The sequence below is a fragment of the Agelaius phoeniceus genome, chromosome 1, assembly GCF_051311805.1.
Source record: "Agelaius phoeniceus isolate bAgePho1 chromosome 1, bAgePho1.hap1, whole genome shotgun sequence".
Classification (NCBI taxonomy): Eukaryota; Metazoa; Chordata; class Aves; order Passeriformes; family Icteridae; genus Agelaius; species Agelaius phoeniceus.
In genome coordinates, this window is record NC_135265.1 from 68,857,614 (window position 1) to 68,878,772 (window position 21,159).

The 21,159-nt window shown below is 44.4% G+C and overlaps 1 long non-coding RNA gene across 1 annotated transcript; it reads right to left on the bottom strand.

The window, feature by feature from the left end:
* Positions 1–15,566: 15,566 nt before the first annotated feature.
* LOC143695792 (uncharacterized) lies at positions 15,567–20,407 on the bottom strand. Its single transcript, XR_013185332.1, has 3 exons — positions 20,126–20,407; positions 17,731–17,861; positions 15,567–16,240 (listed from the first exon to the last, which is right to left on the bottom strand). It is a non-coding gene; the product is annotated as an uncharacterized LOC143695792 (long non-coding RNA).
* Between the last annotated feature and the right edge of the window lie 752 nt (positions 20,408–21,159).

The window sequence follows — 21,159 nt, forward strand, 5'->3', positions numbered from 1 at the left end:
CAGTTTTTTGAGTTTAACTCATCTTCAGAAACCAGCCCTTTAAGTGAGTGACCAAATTCACCACTTGGTGCAAATGTGTGTGCTCTACAGATCATGTCAGAACAGTGGGGCCTGAGCTGGGCACCCAGTGGGCAATGAGGTACCATTGGCAGCAGATATGTGTTATGCAAACTGCTGCTTGTACAGGTATTTAAGTAAACTTTTATGTTTCACCTTCCTTGGAGCAAAGACCAAGAGGTCTGAAGAGGTGATCTCTAGGAAAAAATGCCTAGAACAACATTAAAAGGTAATTTTTGCTGAGGTGTCTGGAGAACTCAACCTTAACAATAGGGTGAGATATCTAAAGGAGGACCTACAGACCTTAAAACAAATATATCCGAACAAAACCTTGTTGGTTACAAGTATTTCCTGATGATGTTCATCACCAGAAATTACATGGATCACACATGGACATCATGATCTCTTGTGGGTCTCTCCAAGCCTTTTTCACAGCTTTCTATGTCATAAATGAACATCGTTAGGAAATACTTGTTCTTTTGAAATATTTGCTCTTTGCAGAATGTGATCTTTTGGTTAAATAACCAATGTTATTTGGTCATCAACCACTACCACTAGTGAATTAATGAAAATCTTTGCTGACCAGCTTTTCTGAAGACTTACTAGGGCAAAGACTTGCTAGCAAACTCATGAGGTTGCTCTGGCACAGGAAGGTCAGTGTATGTTGCTTTGGGATCAGAGTGAGAGAAGAAGTTCCAAGACATGAAGCTGTGTTGGACATCTGCACATGGGCTGCTAAATAAGTCCTCTTAGTCAGATCCATTGTGTCTTCAACTGGCTGCTCTTCTCTTCCAGGGCTTTCCTGCAGCACACCTTTCCTCGGCAGCTTTACCAACCATATTCCCTCACCAACCATTCACGAGACCTTCAGATGTCAAACCCTCTAATAGGGACAGTGTCTCTTGTGTCTCTAGTGTCCTGAAGGGCTGGTGGACACCCAGCAAAAGAAGCAGATTATAGGCAGTGGAGCTTTAGTGTTTTTACACCATGACAAGGAAATTTTTTTATCTCAGGTTACTTACATAAGCTGCCTCAGAGGATAAAGGTGTAGGAGGAAACACAGTCAAGAGGTAAAGGTTTACCCTGGATATTTATATTCAGTGTACAGGAAAGATGCCTGGTGACATGCAGATGTTTGTCCCACTTTTTTTGCATAAACAGCACCTGGTTTTAACATGTGAATTTAGCACCTTGTTTGGAGGAGCTGGGGCTGCATGAACTCTGCATTTGGCACTGAGGAAAGAAAATCCTTGGGGGATGTGGAGCCCTGAGACAGAGCTTTAAATATGTATTTAAAGGTCAGACAGCAGCTTTGGCAAGTCATTTTAGCTTTTTTTCTCTGATGCATTCCTAAAATGGGCTTAGACTCTGGATGCACCTGTTAAAGAGGATAGCAGAAACCAAATCTTTTATGATCATAAAAGTGGAGTTTCAAGTCTCATATTTTTTGAGAAATATAGCTCTGGAAAATGAGTTTAGAGCAAAAGAATGCACTGATTGCAGCTGGGAGTATTGCATTTGGTAATGTAGAACCTGTCTGAGGAATAGACAATATATTTCATGTATTATTTGCTAGGTCAGTGAAACTCCAAATACAAATGAAACCATCAGAAAGTTTCCTTGGGTTTGTGGCACTGGTGGAAATCCTGAGTGCTTCTGGACTTGATTTTCAGAAGTTTCAGATCCTCTCAGTTCCCAGGGTTATTACAACTGTGGCTGCTTCAAGTTTAAGTTCAGCATGAATTAGGGATTTCAATATGATAATGAAATATTTTGTTCTTAGCCTGGTGTACAGACATGGGTTAGCTGCAGCTTTGAGCTCCATGTGTTAACTGCCTCAGGGTTGGATTGATAGGAAGGTCATTTTTGAGACAATACAAAAACTAATGGTTGTGTAGAAAAGTGTGAATATAGGCCATTTTTAGTGTTTTATGCTATATCCCATCACCTATACCTGTCCTCTCTCAAAGGCAGGCTTGGTTGTATGCACTGGTATTGTCTGAAGCTAGTTCTTGTTCACAGGCTTAGGTAATGTTTGTGCACTTGTATCTCCAGGCCAGTTCTGACACAGCTCCTCTGCAGGTGGAGAGGCCTGTCCTGAATCTCCCCTGAGATCAGCTGATGGAGCAATGTTAGATAAAGCAAGTCCCCAAGTAAATTTCACATGTAGCACAATATATATTCACATAATAGCAAATTATTGCTCAAGAAGTTTGTACTCCCCCTGCACTTGTCACTCCACATGCCAAAACTGTTCTGCCAAGCTGCCTCTGAAGCCCCATTTCTGTGCCTGCTTTTGCATGTTCGGTTCCCCAGGACAGGCTGAGCCCAGGTGACAGATACAGCCGGGGATCCTGTGAGCTGCAGGATGGGAATGACCCTCACACACACTTACCTTTGGCCAGCTGTGCCCTGGCAGCAGCTCCTGTGCTGGATTTCACTCCATAGGATGTGGGAATAGAGTCACTGGTGAGTGGGGCACGGGAGCAATCCCAGACCCACGAACAGCTGACACAGGTCTGGGTGGCACAAGCCTTCATGTTCCTGGAACCCAGCTTGGCATTTGGTGCCTTCTGGAAGCACCTGCTTTCCTCTGAGCATTGACCAGGAAGTCTCTATAATCATCTCTGCACATACCTGCAGTGGCCTAAAAGGAACAAAGTGGCTGGAGATGATCTGAAAGCGTGAATTGTACCCACAGGTACTTTAATCCTGTCAAGGGTAGGGTGTTTTTCCACTTCTGCTTATAAATTAGAGACCAGAGACCTAATTACCTCACAACTTTCCCTAAGATGATAGCAATTATGTATTTTAAAGTGCTTTGGGTTAGGCTAGGAGAATAAAAAGCATAGAGGAAAGCCAAATTCTGAGTTTTGTGGCTTTTTATTTCTGCAGAAGCACATTGCTGAAGGATGCCTGAGAAATGCCTGGAGCCCTTGGCTGCATAAAAGGGGCAAAAAGAGGTGAACAGCTTTGTCTGTCGAGTGTGAGGTTATGCAATGATAGATGTTCCCAGATGACTTGTCAAGTGCTTCTACGGAGAAGGGACAAATACAGAATAAGGACAGCATCACTCAATAAAATTTGCAAAACTGAAAGATGAGAAGAGAGCATTTGCAACCCACTAAATGTTTCTTCATAGCTTTGTTGTCTGACAACTTGGCTGAGCAGCAATACCATGACCTGACACAGGCTCCTGTGGAAAAGTCTCATCTAGCTCTGGGCTTTATTTACATCTGGAACATTTTGTCAAATGCCTTTTCATTTGCTTGGCTGCTCAACAGGTGCACACACCAGCCAATATTATTAACCATAAGCAGATAACCTAACTAGTACTAATGGTTTAATGCTGGTTCCCTATGGCAAACTGTGGTACAGACTTTAACATGCACAGCATGGATTGAAATCATCCATAGGATCTTCAGCAGCGCTTCCTGAAACACTCTCCTACTGTTGGCAAGGGCAGCCAGAGCCCTCTGGGAGAGGTTTGAGCAAGTGTGGCTGGTTCAGCTATGTCGTATCTCAGGGCTGAGTTGTTTCCAGTCACCTCTTCCTGATTAACACCCTGTGAGGAAGCTGTTCTTGAGAAATCAGTGCATTATTCCTGCTTAACTCAACCCTTGAGCTGCTCTTAAGAAACAGCAATGGCACTTTGTATTTGCACCTTACCTTAATCACTGATAACTTGCAAGTGTGGACAGGTCCTGGGATACATGATTCATTATCTTAGAGGAGTGAGAGCAATGTAATGAATATGCTGAGTGACCCAAGGGAGAATCTTCTATCCAATGATTTCATGAAGGGGATCTGAAATGAATTTTACCATGGAGATTTTGGAAAAGAGAAATGGGGTTCTTTTCTTCAGTTGATCAGTAAGAACAAAGGAAAGTAAGAAACCAAAGGAAACCAACCCAGCATTTCAATGGGATACCCTGTTTGCATTATTCTTGCAGAATAAATTGGGGAAAATACTATTTCATTCTCATACAGATTATCTCCCACCAATGTTTGTCACTGGAGAGGGCAATCTGTTTTGGTGGCATCCATATCTGTGGCAGGAGCACTCATGGATAGCAGCCATCCCTCAGACACAGGAGGAGGAAGCCTGCCAAGTTACCTGGGCTCTCATCAGTCAGGCTGAAGATGGGCAGTTAGATATTCACTCATGTATGAGAAGTAAATTGTCTTGGATCAAACCTCTTGTGTGTTCAGTAACTGATAAGCACCCAGAGGAAAATGGCATTTCTGGGAAGAGAAAAGATGCAGCTCTTAATTGAGAGTGTGTGCATGTGACTTGGCTCCCTGAGAAGAACCAGGATTCCATGGCCTTTTCCCCCTAAATAAACACTGTTTACCCTTGTACCTTTGCAGACATCTGGCAGCATTGCCTGGTGTTTGTTTATCATTTTTTCCCCATGTAGACAGGCCAGAGAAGCCTGTGGTATTCCTGTGAGGGCTGCAGTGTTGCAGAGGTGAGACCCTTTGTGCAGATGGACAAAACCCATGGGTTCTGTGGGCTGGGGAAGGTTTCCTGCCCTTCAGTGCTCCAGAGCTGGGTGAACAGTACAAACTCACCAGCATTTTACAGGGGTTATTCCCTTTGTGCTTTCTTTTGTTTGTAAAAGGATACAGGGAACCTCATGGTTGTTAAGATGAATTATTTGCCACTCTTGCTTTTTTTGAGCCATGAGTGTCCATTTTTATGGCTGGACTGGTTTCTGAGAATTGAATCATATCTGGACTATTTTCTGACCCATGTAGGGACTCGATATGGCAAAATCCATCCTCCTATACAGCTAATGTCCATATGCACTTGTGCTGTTGTGGCTGTCACTACTCCAAAAAGGCCTTTTGCTGTAGCAGATTTCTCTTCTGGATATCTCTGTCCTGCTGATGTAGCCTGAAAATTCGAATGGAGAGTTCTACTCCTTGTGCTCAGAGTGAGACTCAGTGTCCTAACTCATTCATTGATCCACTGAAAATCAGCCTGCCAGTGTGCAAGGTGAGTCTGGAAGGTCCTGTAAGGAAAGGACCTTGATCTGTGCTCAGCCTGCAAATCCCAAACACTGGTGCAGACAAGGGCTGTGGCCCTGAGACCTCAGGAGCAAACCATAGGCTCAGTAAGATGGGTCAAGGCACAATAAATGAGTTGATCATTGACCTTGTCTCATTTTCCTGTTTGTGAATTACCTAAGAATGCACTTGCCGTTTTCCAAGGGTAGGTCAACTCATTTTAAGTAAAATTTGTGGTTCTTTGCTTTGCTTTATTTAATGCCTAGAAGGAAGAAACAGAGCTGTGGGAATAATAAAGCAGCATGATCATGAGAACCATACAAACCTCCAGAGAGGAGGCATGGCAGAAGACACAGCAAAGGTCAAACTCCACTGCACTTTTTTAGTCTAAAATGGGATTTTCTGTGCCTGTGTGTGTTCTTAAATGACCTTTGTTTTTGTAATGATTATCTTTAAAAAAAACCCTGTGTGCACAGGGGGCTGAAAATCTCTGCCACTGTTCACTCTTGTATTCCAGAAAGTCAGTGGAAGTGACCACTGCAAAGCAGGGCATGGTGGGGAGTGGGACACTGGGGATAGGCAGGGGTGACAACACCAGCATCACACATTGCCAGGTCCTGGTGTCCATTCCCATTGCCAGATCCTGTGTGCTGGGGTGAGGGCACAGGACCTTTAGGCTGATCAGACTTTGCAGGGTGATGTGACTGCCTTCATTTACACCCCAGCACTGTGTAACAAACAGTTTTTCAGCAACAGCTCGACAAGGAGGTGGGCATGCATAGCAAAGCATGGAAATGGGTTTGGTACTGTCACATGGGACATCTCAACAGGCACAGCTTTAACCACAGGGGCTTTGCTTACAGCTGAGCCCACAGCTTCATTCCCTAAATACTCTTTGATGCTATCTTCCTTTTCCAAATGCCACTGCCTCCCACACAGGCATACACACCACAGAAATGCTGGCAGGACTTCTGGGTCATCTGCATCCAACTGCTCTGGGCTGCACTCTTAGAGTCAAGAGTTCAGAAAGGGCACCACAAACTGGAAATATTTCCTAGCAGACCAACCAGGAAATTTATGATGTGAGAAACAACTCACTAATCTTTTTCATAAAATATCCTGCATCCACATATGACATTTATAATCTAGCAGCAGCTAGCTCTCTGTCACATGTGGAAAATTAGTTTGCCTGTTCTTAGCTAATTGGTGAAAAGTAAATTAGTACTTGTTATTTAATAGTACGATGATGAAATATGGGTTACTCCACACTTTGTGTCCTAGATGGCAATTTTTTAATAGGATCCATTTTCCTTATATTCAAAATAAGTCATGAGAGTGGAAAATGATGTTAATAATAAACAAACCATGCGAAGGCCTTTGGGAGCTCACAGAAAAAAGGGTCAGATGGCTGCACAGTGATGGAGATTCCCCACAGCTCACGTAGAGGAGTGACTGCCAAGTGTTAGCAGTCACACAGCAGCAGCTCCCAGAGGGCATTTCTTCACCATGGCAGAACAGCCTCAGCCAAGGTAAAAGTGTGCTACATCCAGGTCAGAAAGTCCCGTGGCTTCTCACCGTTTCATATTAATATGTTTTCCCATGAGAAAAATTACTCTGCACATGCCTGATTTTCATATTTGTCCTCCCCATGGCCCTGCAATGCTCCTGAGTTGAAGGCAGGGATTAGTAGCCAGATCAGCTGCTGCTGCTACAACTATCAAATGAAATAAAGGAGGTAGAATAGCAGTCTCCTCATTTTTAAGGTAATTAGTGATAGAAAAGATTTATGGCCCCTGCATTTATTGACTGTTTAATTTATTGGACAAATAGCCCTGTGACACAAACAAATGTAAACTGAGTAGAAGTATTCCAGTGAAAGATCAGACTGGAAAATGTCTTTCAAACAGGAGCTGAAAAATATTGCATGGAGGTGCAAGACTTTACTTTACAAAATCTTATTTACTACTTACTTTTGTAGTAGCTGATGGCATCCCACTTGTCACATAACCCTGAGTTTGACTGGGCAGCCTTGGATTACAGGGGACTGACTCTTGATCAGGCTTCAAGTGCATGCAAAAGGCTGAAGTTTCTCCTCTGAAGTGACTAGGCAGCTCAGAGGACAAAATTATGGATTTCTAATCATTACAGATGCAGAGAAAATAAGAATCTAGAATTATTATGGGTCATTAATAATTATTATCTACATGCCTTACAACACACAGGTGCATAAAAGGCCTCATTCCCCAATCTACAGTGCTGCAATGCAACATCAATCCATTCCAGATCTAGGGAAAGGGTGAGGGAATGACAGCCCCTGGTTCCAGCCCTTCAGGCTGTGGACTGGCATGGTGAGACAGAGGGAAGCCAAGGGCAGATGTGTCCTCCCATGGTATTTTCCTTGTCCCTTCCTACCAGGCCTTAGGGCTAAAATGGAGGGAGCCTCACAGGGAGCTCCCTCAGCAGCTGGAGTGTCCTTGTGAGGGAGAAATGACATTTTGGAGCCAGGCATTTGGCAGGCTGGGATTTAAAAACACGAAGGGATCATTGCAGGAAGTTCACAGGCACCTGTCATATACAATGTGGAAAAGATGTCACAAGGTTATCGATGCGGGTAGGTCATTAGCCAAGGGTGACAAGTGTTTTGGTGGATGATTGCCAACTGAAATGACCATCTGTGTCAAATAAAATTAAACTGGCCATCAGTACACTTGTCAGTTAAGAAAGAAAAAGAAATCAGGGAAGAAAGGCTTTATTTTCTGAACTGTCAGTTCACTTCTACAGCCCTGAAAACCTGGGCTCGCCACCAAAAGGATGGTGAGCATACACTTGAGCTGTCTCTACAAGGTTAGGAGAGTTCTTGGTAGGATAAAAATTAAGAATAAGGCTCAAACACTTTTATTGGCAGCATGCTTGACTGTTGGCAGGATTAAAATCTTTCTGACTATTTTTAATAACAAATCCATGTCTACGGGTGAACCCAGTTAAAAATCAGTTTTGCAAGGAAGAGGAATTTTTTCTTCTACTTTTCTCATGAAAAAAGGTATTATTCTCAATGCAAAGTACCCTACCTCATTTACAAAACCAACCAAACAAAAAAGCTAAGCATGATTTCAGCAAAGGAAAAATCTCTTTGTGGGAGGTTTCTGATTTTCTTTAACAAAGAGAGACAACAAAGTTCTATGACTGTCTTTAATGAATGAAAATCATCTCTCACCTGCTCCTTTTTTGACTGCAGTTATTTCAGCCATATCTACCTGAAAATGCCTTTTCCTGTGAGGAGTGAAGCTGGGGGATGAGGCGTGTCAGCCTAGTCCTTTTTGCCTGTGCCATTCTAGTCCCTCAGGCCTCGATCTGTTGTTTATTGATTTGGCTGAGAAGAGGTGCTATGGAAAGGAAAAGACTGCCTAGCTTGTTTTCCCACCTGAGAGAGGAGGATTTCCCTTTTTTTCTCTTGGCCTGAGAAGCTGTGTTTGGTGCTCTCTCTCCTGTCTCACGCAGTGAGGACTCCCCATCCTATTTCAGTCTGCTGAAATCACCCCCTTCTCCCAGAGTGCTGCAATTAAAGCAGCTTAACGAGTTTGCATACGTCAGCCAAATTTCCTTCAGTGGCATTTAGAGCAATGTAATTTATCTCACAGTTGCTGTGGATTAATGCAGAGGATCAGCTCCCGTTGCTCACCTCATGCCTGGTAATAGGCACTGAGTTGCTGCCATTGGATGCTGTGTCTGAGCCCTCGAGCCCTGGGGAGCAGCCCCAGCTGCTGCACTGGAGCCAATGTGTTTCCTGTATAATTGTCCAACATCATCTGGCCCAGAGTGGCCAGACTGGACCTCTCTATGGCAAAAGGAAAAACCCTTAGGCACGACAGAGACTCCTGTGGTCTCCTACAGACCATATCCCATGTACCGGAGTTTAAATGCTGAAACTTGTGATTATCCTCTTTTCAGTCTTCCTCTTTCATTTTCAGGATTAAATTTTCTCAGTCCCGTTATTCCTTTTCATCCTGGAAACGTCTCCTCATTAAAACCTCCAAGCAGAGGAGAATATATATGTGACACCACTGAGAAATGCAGATTGTCTGTCCTTGGCCACCAGCTAAGCCACTGTTTAGGCACTGCTGGCTTTCCACAGGATTCCCAGGGGTTTACTGACATCTCAACTCAGAGTTTAGACCAAAATAAACAAATTTAAAAAAGGTTATTAACACTTATGAACAGAAACTCTGCCAGCCTGGGTCACACTGAAACCCTGATGTTTTCCTGTCTGTCTTGGGTGAAGACATTTATTGACCCCTTTGATTATCCTAGCTTTGAAGGTCTACCATTTTGGTGTCCTGTGAGGGAAAATTGATGTCCTGATAACACAGATCCCATCAGTGAAATTTTGCTGGGGAAGAACTCAAATCCTGAATAGCAACCAGCTTCCCACACCTGTAAGTATTTGCTTTAGGGCTAAAGCATTTTGCATTTGGAGCAAACCCCCATTTAGTTAGAAAACTATAGGAACATTCCCACAAATATCCAGTGTCAGTGTTTGTTGCAGTGTGATTTCCTGTTTCACCTATCCCAATCTCTCAGGTGTGCCAACCTTCCCCCTCCCCCTTTGCCGTCCTGCTGAGAGCTGTCCATCAGTCTTAACATTCCAGCAGGGCATCGTGTGGTTGGCAGAAGTTCAAAAGATGCCCCTCAGGTCCGGGCTCATTGGCCTGTCCAAGTGTCTTTATCCCTTGAGCCTTCCCCTCCTCCCACCTGGTTGGCCCTCACCTGTCCCTTCCCCTCCCCCTGTCCCCGGGCTTAAAAGGAGATGGGACCATGCGGTCTGGGTTCTACTGGGAGCTGTTTCAGAGGTCTACCATCCTAAAATAAAACTCTGGATTAAGACTCTACGATAGAATCCTCTCCTTTCTCTTCACCAATGCCTGAACCTTTTCCACCAGAGGTAAACTGAGTTCCTACTATGCCTGGATTTGTTCCGAGTGCCCAGCTGCAGCATCAAGCTGGCCAAAGGTATCTCTGAGGTGAAACACCACAGCTGCAGCCTTTGGTCCAGCAGCAAGGGTCAGATGAGGCCAGGCACGACACACCTGGAAACATCGGGATTAATGTTCTATAAGCGTTCAATTTGTGCCTGCTCTGAGCATGAAAGCCTCTCCACAGTGCAATAGCAGCAAGCCTCTTAACCTAGGAGGGTTTAGGAAGTGTGAGCATTACAAGATTCATTCTCTGAAAATACACAGGAATGTACTTCTGGAGGAGTACAGTGAAGCATATTTTCACATAATGTCCATGAATATTTGCTGAAATCAGACTTTGAATTGACTGTCACAAAGAGCCAGACTGTTGCAGTGTGATGCCATTTCCTGTTTCACCTATCCCAACCCCTCAGGTGTGCCAACCTTCCCCCTCCCCTTTTGCCCTCCTGCTGAGAGCTGTCCATCAATCTTAACATTCCAGCAGGGCATCGTGTGGTTGGCAGAAGTTCAAAAGATGCCCCTCAGGTCCGGGCTCATTGGCCTGTCCAAGTGTCTTTGTCCCTTGAGCCTTCCCCTCCTCCCACCTGGTTGGCCCTCACCTGTCCCTTCCCCTCCCTCTGTCCCCGGGCTTAAAAGGAGACAGGACCATGTGGTCGGGGTTCCATTGGGAGCTGTTTCAGAGGTCTACCATCCTAAAATAAAACTCTGGATTAAGACTCTACGATAGAATCCTCTCCTTTCTCTTCACCAATGCCTGAACCTTTTCCACCAGAGGTAAACTGAGTTCCTACTATGCCTGGATTTGTTCCGAGTGCCCAGCTGCAGCATCAAGCTGGCCAAAGGTATCTCTGAGGTGAAACACCACAGCTGCCGCCTTTGGTCCAGCAGCAAGGGTCAGATGAGGCCAAGCACGCCCAACCCGGAAATATTGGGATTAATATTCCATACCAGACAAGACACCCAGCTCCTGGTGCTGATCCCATACAGTCAGACAACCCAAATGTAGCATTCAGTAGTGCTGGTCCAGGCAGTTTGAGCTAGAAATATTCTTTAATGCTTGCAAGGCAATTAACAAAAAAGTACTTCTGTGTTAGATGGGGGAGTTTAATTTGCAATAAGCTATTCATATGATAAATGATTCATTAAAAATTAGCCTACATCATCCAATCACAAAGCATTTCTTGTTAGGGAGTCAAAAGAAGAAGAGAAAGGGAATAATTTTCATTATAATTACGGCAAGAAGACTATGAATGATGATACACTGAAAAACTTTACATGTTTCTGTACAGTAAAAATTAGTCTCACCTTTTTCCCCTGCTTTTTCATAATTTAAAACTCACTTGCTTTTAAAAGTTCAAGCCTGTCATGTAGTTAATCCTCCCTGAGAGCTAATGTAGATGACATGTTTGAAAATAATTGGTTTTAGGAATAAGAAAGTTATCAGTGCTGAAATTTGCTGGCTTCTTTTAGAGAACACATTCTCTAGAAAATGTTTCCTACAAGACAGGAAATTATTTTTCTGATCCTACTCTTGCAACTGGATTTAGTAAAACACAGCTCAAAACATTTCAATTGTAATTTGACTTGAATGCAAACTTTGTTTTTATTGTCAGCTTTTATTATCTACCACTACACAGGCTTCCTATTATCTTAATGGCACAGCACCACTGATGAAAATCTGTTTCAGTTGACCATTCTGCAGCCACCTCAGCATTACTCCAGTCAAATACCTCTCTGAATTAAAAGAATGATAAGATTGAATTTCCAAGCACTCAAAAGTTTGAAAAGTTGAGGAAAACTTAGAAACTGCATCGGTATGTTAACAAATATGCTTCATTTATGCAATGGCATGCTGTATTTTCAAAAAAAGTGTTGTCCAAATGCACCATTATTCAATATTTCTTTGACAGAAAATAAAATGTTCAGCACACATTACAAAACACCAAATGGAATCTTATTTAATTTTCTCCTGGATGTTTCTAACACATTCTGACTTGAATGCTTGAGCAGAGATAAGGCAATGATACACTTATTTCCACAGCACTGTGAAGGAAAAGTGGTAGAGGCAGTAAAGCCTTGCTTGTGAATTAAGTGATCTCAAACACATTACCTACAACTTCAGTATTCACGTAATTACATTCAAATTGTAGTTCCCATCTTAGAAATGCAGTCCTAGAAGGGATGTCCTAGATGATGCAATCCAGGGTCCTGCACTGGCAGGCAGTGGCTTTGTAGGGTCCCTTTCATCAATTGCTCAAGCTTCACCTCAAAGCTAATTGGGTTATTTTGGATTCACAGCATCCTGTGAAAGCCTCTGCGAGGATCCCATCACTCTGATAGCAGAAAGAGCTTCTCATTTCGAGTCTAGACTGACTCCTAGACATTTTAAAATCATTTGCTATCATGCTAAACTGACTTTTTAAAGCAACATTTTTTCCTCTCTGGGATATTTTCAGATGAAAATTCTACATTTTGTCAGCCTTTTTTTTTGTTGCTAGGCCAAACAAGAGAAATTCAGAAGACAGCCAGTAATCACCCTCTGTATCCCTGGCCTGCTCCTACTTCAGTTCATGTGCATTGTTCTTAAAATGAGGAAACCAAGTCTGGACCTAAGCCAATCATATGGTCATCTTCCAAAAAAAGTACTATGGTTAGGCTAGGTTATAAAGAAATTAAAACAGAAGTTTAGCATGGAAAGGGTCAGGCAGCCTTGAGGCGGCAGGACCAATTTCAGAGCTAAAACCACCAGTTCCAGAGCAAGGACAGAGCCTGAGACTCTGCTTGTGGTGAGGCTGAACCATTGTCTGGAGGTTCACAGAGACATCCAGCAGCTCAAGGAGCCAGCTCTGACCCTAGCTGAGGGGAAGGGGGGAAACCTCCCCTTTACAGTCTTGGTTATTCTGAGTAAAGTCAACGGATCTGGGGTGAGGGAGCTGCTGCAATTTTGGGCCTTTTCCTGCTACCTGCATAGGTTTACTGACAGAGGAGATGTGCAGGATGACAAAGATGGCACAGGACATGAAATAATAATCTGGAGAGAAAAAAGTGTTCTTAGACATTACAGCTCTTGGGTCAGCCTTCTGTCCTTTTAGCCCCATTCCATATCTTGAGTCAGTTCTCTAAGTAAGTAAATGCTTTATTCTCTCTGTGTTTCTTTCCCTTTCTACACTGCTTTTGCAATGTTGTCAAAAAAGGCAGTCAGGCTTTGGGGATGTTGGGAAACCAGGTTAACACAGGCACAGATGCATCTGCTGCCACTATCTCTGTGAGGCCCCAGAAGCTTTTACAGCTCAGACAATTACCACAAAACTGGCTGTTGCCAAAACTTCTCTATCTATCATTTATGGTATTTCAAGTGAGAAATACATACAAATAAACATAATATCCTCCGGGATACAGGTACACAACAATCAAAGATCAGTGACTTATAAGCAGCCAGGAAAGTAAACCTTTCTGGAGATGCTGTTATGCAGAACAACACATAAAACTCAGTTGAAATGTCTGGCACATATAAAAGTTTGCAGGAAAGAGTCCCAGGCATAGATAGAATTGCTACAGCCAAATCCCTTCTCTGAACACCTATTCATAAAACTAGGCCCCCAGCTGCAAGAATCATTGCCCCAGGAAGTGAAAGCTGCATTGCAGAAATTTTGATCTGGATAGGCTGTTGCTCACTCCCTCGGTTTCATTCAGTGCTGTTAAAAATGCCCTAGTGCATCCTGGAGGTAGTGGATGAAAGGAAATATCTGTCTATCTTTCACACATTAGTTGTTTATAAGTTTGAAACACATATAAAGGTTCTTCTGAGTGTATGTGTATGGGTGTATACATGCATATACACACACATATATATATACATATATATATATACACACATATATATATATATACAGGTCTTTGTATGCATGTATGTATACACACACGAACATAGAGAGTGTGTGTTATAGACATGGGCTAAGCTCGTTATAATAATTACTTGCAACAATTAAAGAGAGTCATGAGACACTCTGCAAATGCAGATGCCGCTGCAGATGCCCCATCCCTGAAGTGTTCAAGGCCAGGTTGGACAGGGCTTTGAGAAACCTGGTCTAGTGGAAGGTGTCCCTGCTCATGGCAGGGGGGGTGGAACTGGATGATCTTTAAGGTCCCTTCCAACCCAAACCAGTCTATGACTCTCTGAAATGATTCTGTGAACTACAGGACTCCGTATGAGACTGGGTAATGCCAAATAAATGTCAGTAATGACAGTGCTGACAGGTTGATGAAAATAAATGTTTCTCTGCCACTGAGCTGGACTTTCAAGTATCTACCTAAATGCCCGTCTAGCTGTCTGTCTAGATACACAAAAATTAAATAGGTCAATAAGTTTCTTGCAAACCCTAATAGCTCTGACATGGCAAGCATGCACCAGACAAATGCCTGTCAGGATAGTTTTTGATTGAAACCACGTGTTTTGTAGCCAGTTGGTGAGAACACACTGTAATGGATTAGAAGGTGTGCTCATATGTATGTATCAAATGTAAGTATTCCACAGGGCATGAATCATAATGTTTGTGTTCTTCCTTCTGGACAGTTAGACATCACAAGTAATATTTTGTCCAGCAATATAGCATTGTTCAAGAGTTTTGATGCTTGCTACATTGACATCTCTGGTGGTGAACTGAGTCTTTAGCCAGGCAGGTCAGGAGGTGAGGTAGAGGCTTGGAGGAAAGGCCAGAAACAGCCCAGCTCCCTGCAGGTGGATGTTGGTAGGCCACTGCTTTAGCCCACACAGTAGTTATTCTGCTTACCCCTTATCCCAGAGATCCAGGTTATGGAGATGCAGAGAGAGACAGTGTGGCATTTACATTCTCTGAAAAATCTCTTCGCCCAGGATTTTTCTCCAGGGAAGCTCAGAAGCCTCAGAGAAAAAGGAAAACAAATATTATCTCATTTGCTTCTCCTGTTTTTGCTTGTCTGGAATGTGTTTGGAGATTGCTTATCCAACAGGTGATTGTTTCATTGATTTCTGCTGTGAGTTGTTGTCACTCATTGGCCAATCAGTGCCAAGCTGTGTTGGGACTCTGGAGGGAGTCATGAGTTTTTCATTATTATCTTTTTAGCATTGTGTAAGTATCCTTTCTGTATTCTTTAGTATAGTATAGCATTCTTTAATATAATATAGTGTCATAAAATAATAAATTAGCCTTCTGAGAACATGGAGTCAGATTCATCACTCCTTCCTTCATTGGGGCACCCCAAAAATACAATACAAGGACAGAAGGATTGCACCTCCTGTTCATGTGAGTTTGTTATCCCTGTTATTCACTGAGTTCCCAGAGAGGATAGCAAAAGGGAAAATGGTGATCTCTTGCAAACAATGCAAGATGTGTATAGTGCCTCAAAGTCCATCAGGATAGACTTTTCCTCAGACAACAGATCTCCTGCTAGGGCACCCCATGGCAGCCCTTCTTATCATTCCCACTGCCTCAAGACATTTTTCTCTTCTACCAGAGCAGCCACAATATTTGTAGTTGGTGAAAGATAGTGTAAAGGGCTGCTGACACCTGCAGATGGCTATATGAGTTATGGCACAGAATAAACTAATCAGAGAGATATGCAGAGCAGATTTTATTTTCCCATTTGTGAGATGCATATTGGGCTCCTCGTTCCTGTAAAAGAAAACATTAAAAGTATCTGCTGTCTCTGGAAAATTGCTGAACGACAGCATGGGGAATAGGGTGTTTCTCCATGACAGGGCTGTCTACTAAAAAGAAACTAGCTCCAGTCAGCTCACTTGTACTAAACAAGAGTAGATGAGTTGACTGTGCACATGTTTGCATCCCCATGGTGCAGCTCCTGGGTTCTGCAAGGAAGGAAATGGGATTCCCCACTCCAGCTGTTCACTTACACCCTTCTTCCACCTTCAGCCCAGCACCTGAGCCTCCTGTGTCCTGAGGCCATGTGCAGCTGCATATCTCACACCTGAGAGACAAGCTGCCACTGTGGACTCATTATGGCAATCTGGTAGAAAATTAAGTGCTTTGAAAAATAACTGTGCTTCTCAGGCTCCTTAGCACCATCTCTTTGTCAAGCACCACTGCAATGGGCTAGAGCTGCTCTTCAAGGGCTCCTCGTTTCTCAGAAACTGCAGAGTAGAGAGTGCAAAGGCTTTGTTGTACCACAGAAGGTGAACTCGTTTTCAACAAATGAGTCCTCTGAAAAAAAGACCAAAACAGACCATGCTATGTCAGATGCTCAGACTCAATTACCATTTTGCAGCAGCCCTGATAGCTTGAGTCGTTTCACAAGAAGCGGCACCTACGTGTGTGAGCACACACATGCACAGCAGCCATTCTGCGTGGGACTGTGTGCTCACACGCACAGCTAGTGCTAGTTCCCATGTCATCTCCACACTCACACACTGTAGGTAGCTCCCACATCTCCATATCTCCTCACAGCTAAAAGAACAACCTGCAGTAGGCAGACTGGAGGTTGTGGGTGTGGGTGGTGTGCGTGTCTCCCTCCCACGGGCACCGGTGACTGCGTGCCTCCCTTTGCATGCATGCACAGCCCAGATCTGCATGGAAAGGCTGGAAGCTGGCTTAGGCAGCACTCTGCTCCTCCTGAAGGAAGAGCTGGTGTGTGTAATAGCTCCAACAGAAGCAGGAGCGGGCAGCTCGTCCCAGCAGTACACTGCGGTTTCCTAGGTAACTGAACTTGAAATAAGGTGATGTCTGGAACTGGGTCTTATCAAATCAATTTGCTGAAGGTGCATACATGGGGGGGAAAATCCCCTCGTGTGGGATCCTACTGACTGTAAAAGCCAACAATGTACTACTTATTTATTTTGGTAGTTGAGGAGTTTGTTGTCTTTTAATGATCAGCGATGACATTTTCCCATTGAAGCCATCTGTGCGGGCAGGGACGTGTAGAAAATATGACTGTGCATGTTATGCATTATTTACACAAGGCCACAGCTATGTGCTTTGCAGACAAATGAAGAAAAGACAGATCCCTGCCCTGAGGGGGCTGCATGAAGAACACAGTTCCCACCTTATTTCTGATACTTCACCTTACCCACGTGAGCAGCCCAAGTTCAGCAGCCAGACTGACTCCCCTTCTGCCACAGGGTTCCCAAACTATGGTGGGCCACACATTTGAGACAAGGTCCACAAAAATATTTGAGTGGTTACCTGAAGTGTCAGGATGAATCTGAGATCAGTGGGTGGGACAGCAACATGTCTTGGAAAATGAGACTTAACTTCTCTGGTTATACCTCTGCCCAAGAAACCTAAACAAGATGAGGGCAGATGTGCCCAGGATCTGGAGCACATTTATCTCCACGGTTGAATTACACCCATTATGCTCTCACCTCGTGCCAGGCAGCGCTCAATCAAGCAAGTCCTAAGAACTGCCTGAGCGTGACATGAGCCAGGCAACCTAGGAAGTGACACAGAGTTTGTCACTTTGGTGTGTCCTCCTCCACTGTCCTCCAGCAGAATTCCTCCTCGTGCAGCCCTTTTGCTCTCACACCAATCCTCACAACACTCTGAATTCAGCATCATCCAGTTAAAAAACTCCTCACTAGTAGGAGATGCTTTTTGCCATTTTTTTACTAGAGAAGACAACTACAATTTTTCCAAGGGCCTTAAACCCCTCACCTCGCTCCAAGCTACCTGCTGATCCCATGCTGCTTGTAACTGACCTGGGTCAGAGACTGCTAGTCTCTAGAAGTGGCATCTCTCTTCTCTGCTGGGACAGGATTAATCTGACATGGCCAGCAGTGCTTCTGCTGCCTCCAGCCCAAAGGAGGCAGCTGTCCCCTTCCCCTTGAGCCTGGGGAAACAACAAAAGCATCAAAGACATCATCTTTTACAGGCTGCAAAAGCAGAAGCAGCACCCCCCGCCTTGGAGGTGAAGCCTGCAGACCCCAGATTCAGAGCCTGAGCATGCCTGGGAGAGGGCAGAGGGGACAGAGGGATGTGCAAATGTGCAAGAGGCGGGTGGCCCCCCCACACTGTTCATGCCACAGCCTGTGCCCACTAAATTGTGGTCCCATTCAACAGTGACCCCGTAAGCCACCACAGCCCACAGCTTCTGGTCTGGGGGACACCAGACAGCTCCAGGAATGTTTGTTACTATTGTTAGCACAGACATGGTCTGTGCCCATCTGCAGCATTTCCTGTCCCTCACTGGGGTGTTGTGAGGACAAGTACCTTAGAAGACTGAGTGAAATGGGACATCAGAGTAATGGAGATCATAAAAGCACTGGTTATGACAGCAGAAGATGATGACACATCAGTGCCTGTCCTTCCATCACGTTTTTTTTAGTCTGATGTTTCTAATACCCGTGACAGACCAATGTCTAGGACAAAGGCCCCTAAGGAGGCTGGTACAGCAGGTCCAGGAATGTTTTGTGCTGTTGCTACTGCTGCATTCAAAGGGGCACACAGAGGATGCCAGTAATGCAAGCATCCCACATTGGTCTGAATGCACTCTGCTTTCAATTTTTCTGCCTTTTCTTAGTGTGCTTGGCAATGGCATAGGGTGCAGAGCAATGCTGCATTTTGGGCTTTGGCAGCTGCAAGACAGAGAAGCCAACAGAGCCCCCCAGGGCATGGCCTGCCCTGTATCCCCTGTACCATGTGCCCCACAACTGCCTGGCATGGCAGTTCCCACATGCTGGCAGGCAAATTGCTGGTGTACCCTGATATGGGATCCCAGGTGCTTTGGGGCACTTGACCCAGTTGGATCCCTGCAGTCCTTGAGTCTACTATTAAGGACAGATGGCCTCAGGCTTTTCCTTAGCTTGCAGCATCCTGCAAAGCTGCTCAACACCCCAGGGTGTCAGAAGTCTTAGAAAGACAGGGCTCTATCCTACTTTGTCCAGTGGCAAAGCAGGCTGCAGCAGCTAAGCAATCTGCAGTACCCATTAGCAGAGATGCAATGTGATTTCCAGGGATGAATCCATGTTCCAACTGCTTGTTCACAGCAAAATTATCTTTGCAATACTTGATTGCAAAACCACAGCAATTAGCAGATGGCTCAGGATCAAGTCAGGGACCTGATGTGACCGCAGTCAAATGTGGAGGATCACTTTGTCTTCCAGTTTGGTACTGTGTCATCTTAATGCAAGTGGGGCTTTGGGTTTGCTTTTAACTGATGTCTAAACAAAAAAAAAAAAAAGGAGGGATCTATTTTTATTTAGCAAGATACGCAGAAGTGTTATCAGCAAAAATATTGCCTGCAGTGTAGAGATGTTACATTTCATTTCAGGAAAATGCTGTTAAGGCTGCCTGGGATGTGACAAAACATCTGACTGATTGTTCTCCAAGTGCTGCTCTGTAGCCCTTGGAAAATCAACACATTAAGTTTTCGCTATAGGCAAGCAATTAGGAATAGAACCATTCAAATGAAATAAAAATCAAATCTGGAGGGAAAACTGCAGAACCTTTGCTTGTCATTTCACCTCAGAAAGTTTCATTCCTGCTGTGCTCAACACCAGCATGGCCAGCCTTGGGACAACGCACTTGAAGATGGGGCTCATGAGGGAAGGCTGAAATCCTAGACAGGGTTCAGTGGTGAGCCTGAAAAAATGTTCACAGGTAGGTGAGCACTTGTTAGGGTGGAATATTCTGTGCATCCACCCAGTTGCCCCAGGTACACATCCTGCAGTACATCACAGGGTCCTTGTTCCTTCCCATCTTCCCTGGGAAGACAGATGGAGAGGCTTTCTGGCCAGTCAGCTCACCTGGGCTTTTCTGGTGCAGAAGCAGAGCACAAAGAGGGCTGGCAGGGGCAGGCAGTGTGCACCTCCATGCAAAAACAGGTCACAGCCCAGGCACTCACCCAGGCTCAGGAGTCAGAGAGTGCTTATAGGTCTTCTGGCTAACCAATGGCTTTAGGGCTCAAGAGAATGAGTCAGCTTCAGAAGTGAAAAATCAGAGCAGTGCCTTTAGCCATGCTCAGTCCCATGCCCAGGCAACAGAGTTAGGAAAACAGAGTGCCCCTCTAGCCAGCACACCAGCCTGAAATAAGTCAGACTGTTACAAATAAATAAGAACAAATAATGTATATTTAATAGAGAAGGAACAACTTACCAAGGGCAGTGGTGGATTCTCCTATTCCCTTCTCCATCTAAGATCAAGTTGGTCAGTTTCTCTCAAAATATGCGCTCTAGTTCAATAACAGCTCTTACACTGAAGTAGGAATTTAGTTCAGTGAAGTCCTGAGGTCTGTGCTATGGGCAAAGTCTTACTGACCTGCCATAATGGTCTCTTCTGACCTTTAAAAGTGGGTGATCACTATGTTGTCCTTTCCCTTTCATCCAGTCTCATATTTCACATTTGTTTCTTTTCAAGTCATTTTATGGCACTCACATGAAGTATCTGACTACTTCACAAGCTATGAATCACTTCTGATTCAGACTCCCTTGATGAAGTCTGTCATCCCTTTCTCTCACATGCAGAACCAAAGCTCTGAACATAGAAGTCCCAACTTGTACCAACAATGAATCAGAGCCAAGAAAACCTTATCCTGTGAGATCTGAGGACCACCACCTCACCAGTATCAAATCAGCACATCTAAGTCTGTGCTTTGCCTTCCAAAAAGAAGTTGCAAAGCAAAGTGGACAATGTCTTTTACTACAGTTTTTAACTGGGCAGTGTCTCCTACTTCTTTTTTCACAACCTATTGGCCTGAGAGGCTGCCCAGATGCCCATTTACCTCGGACAGGAATCAGAGGGGGAAGGCAGATCTGCACTTTCTTTGCTTATCATAATCCTGGATCCAGACAAAGGTTTAAAGGAATAAGAGGGTGAGGCTGTAGGGGGTGTGTGGAACATGCACATCAAGGAAAACCATTGCAAAGTGAGCAGAGATGGCTGTGTGGATCCATCTCCCAGTGGGCCGGTGCAGAAACCACTCCATATTATCTAGGAGACACATTAAATCTGAAGAAAGGACTCCTGCCTTGCAGAGTGGGGAGGAGGCAAATGATGGGTGTGGAGGTGGAGATGGAAATCTACTGGACTTGCACTGGAGTAAAGATATGTTTGCCTTCATCACATACCCTGTGCTCCATCTTTGTTTATATCCACCTCATCAGCTGCAGCAGCACTCCCAGAGAGACAGG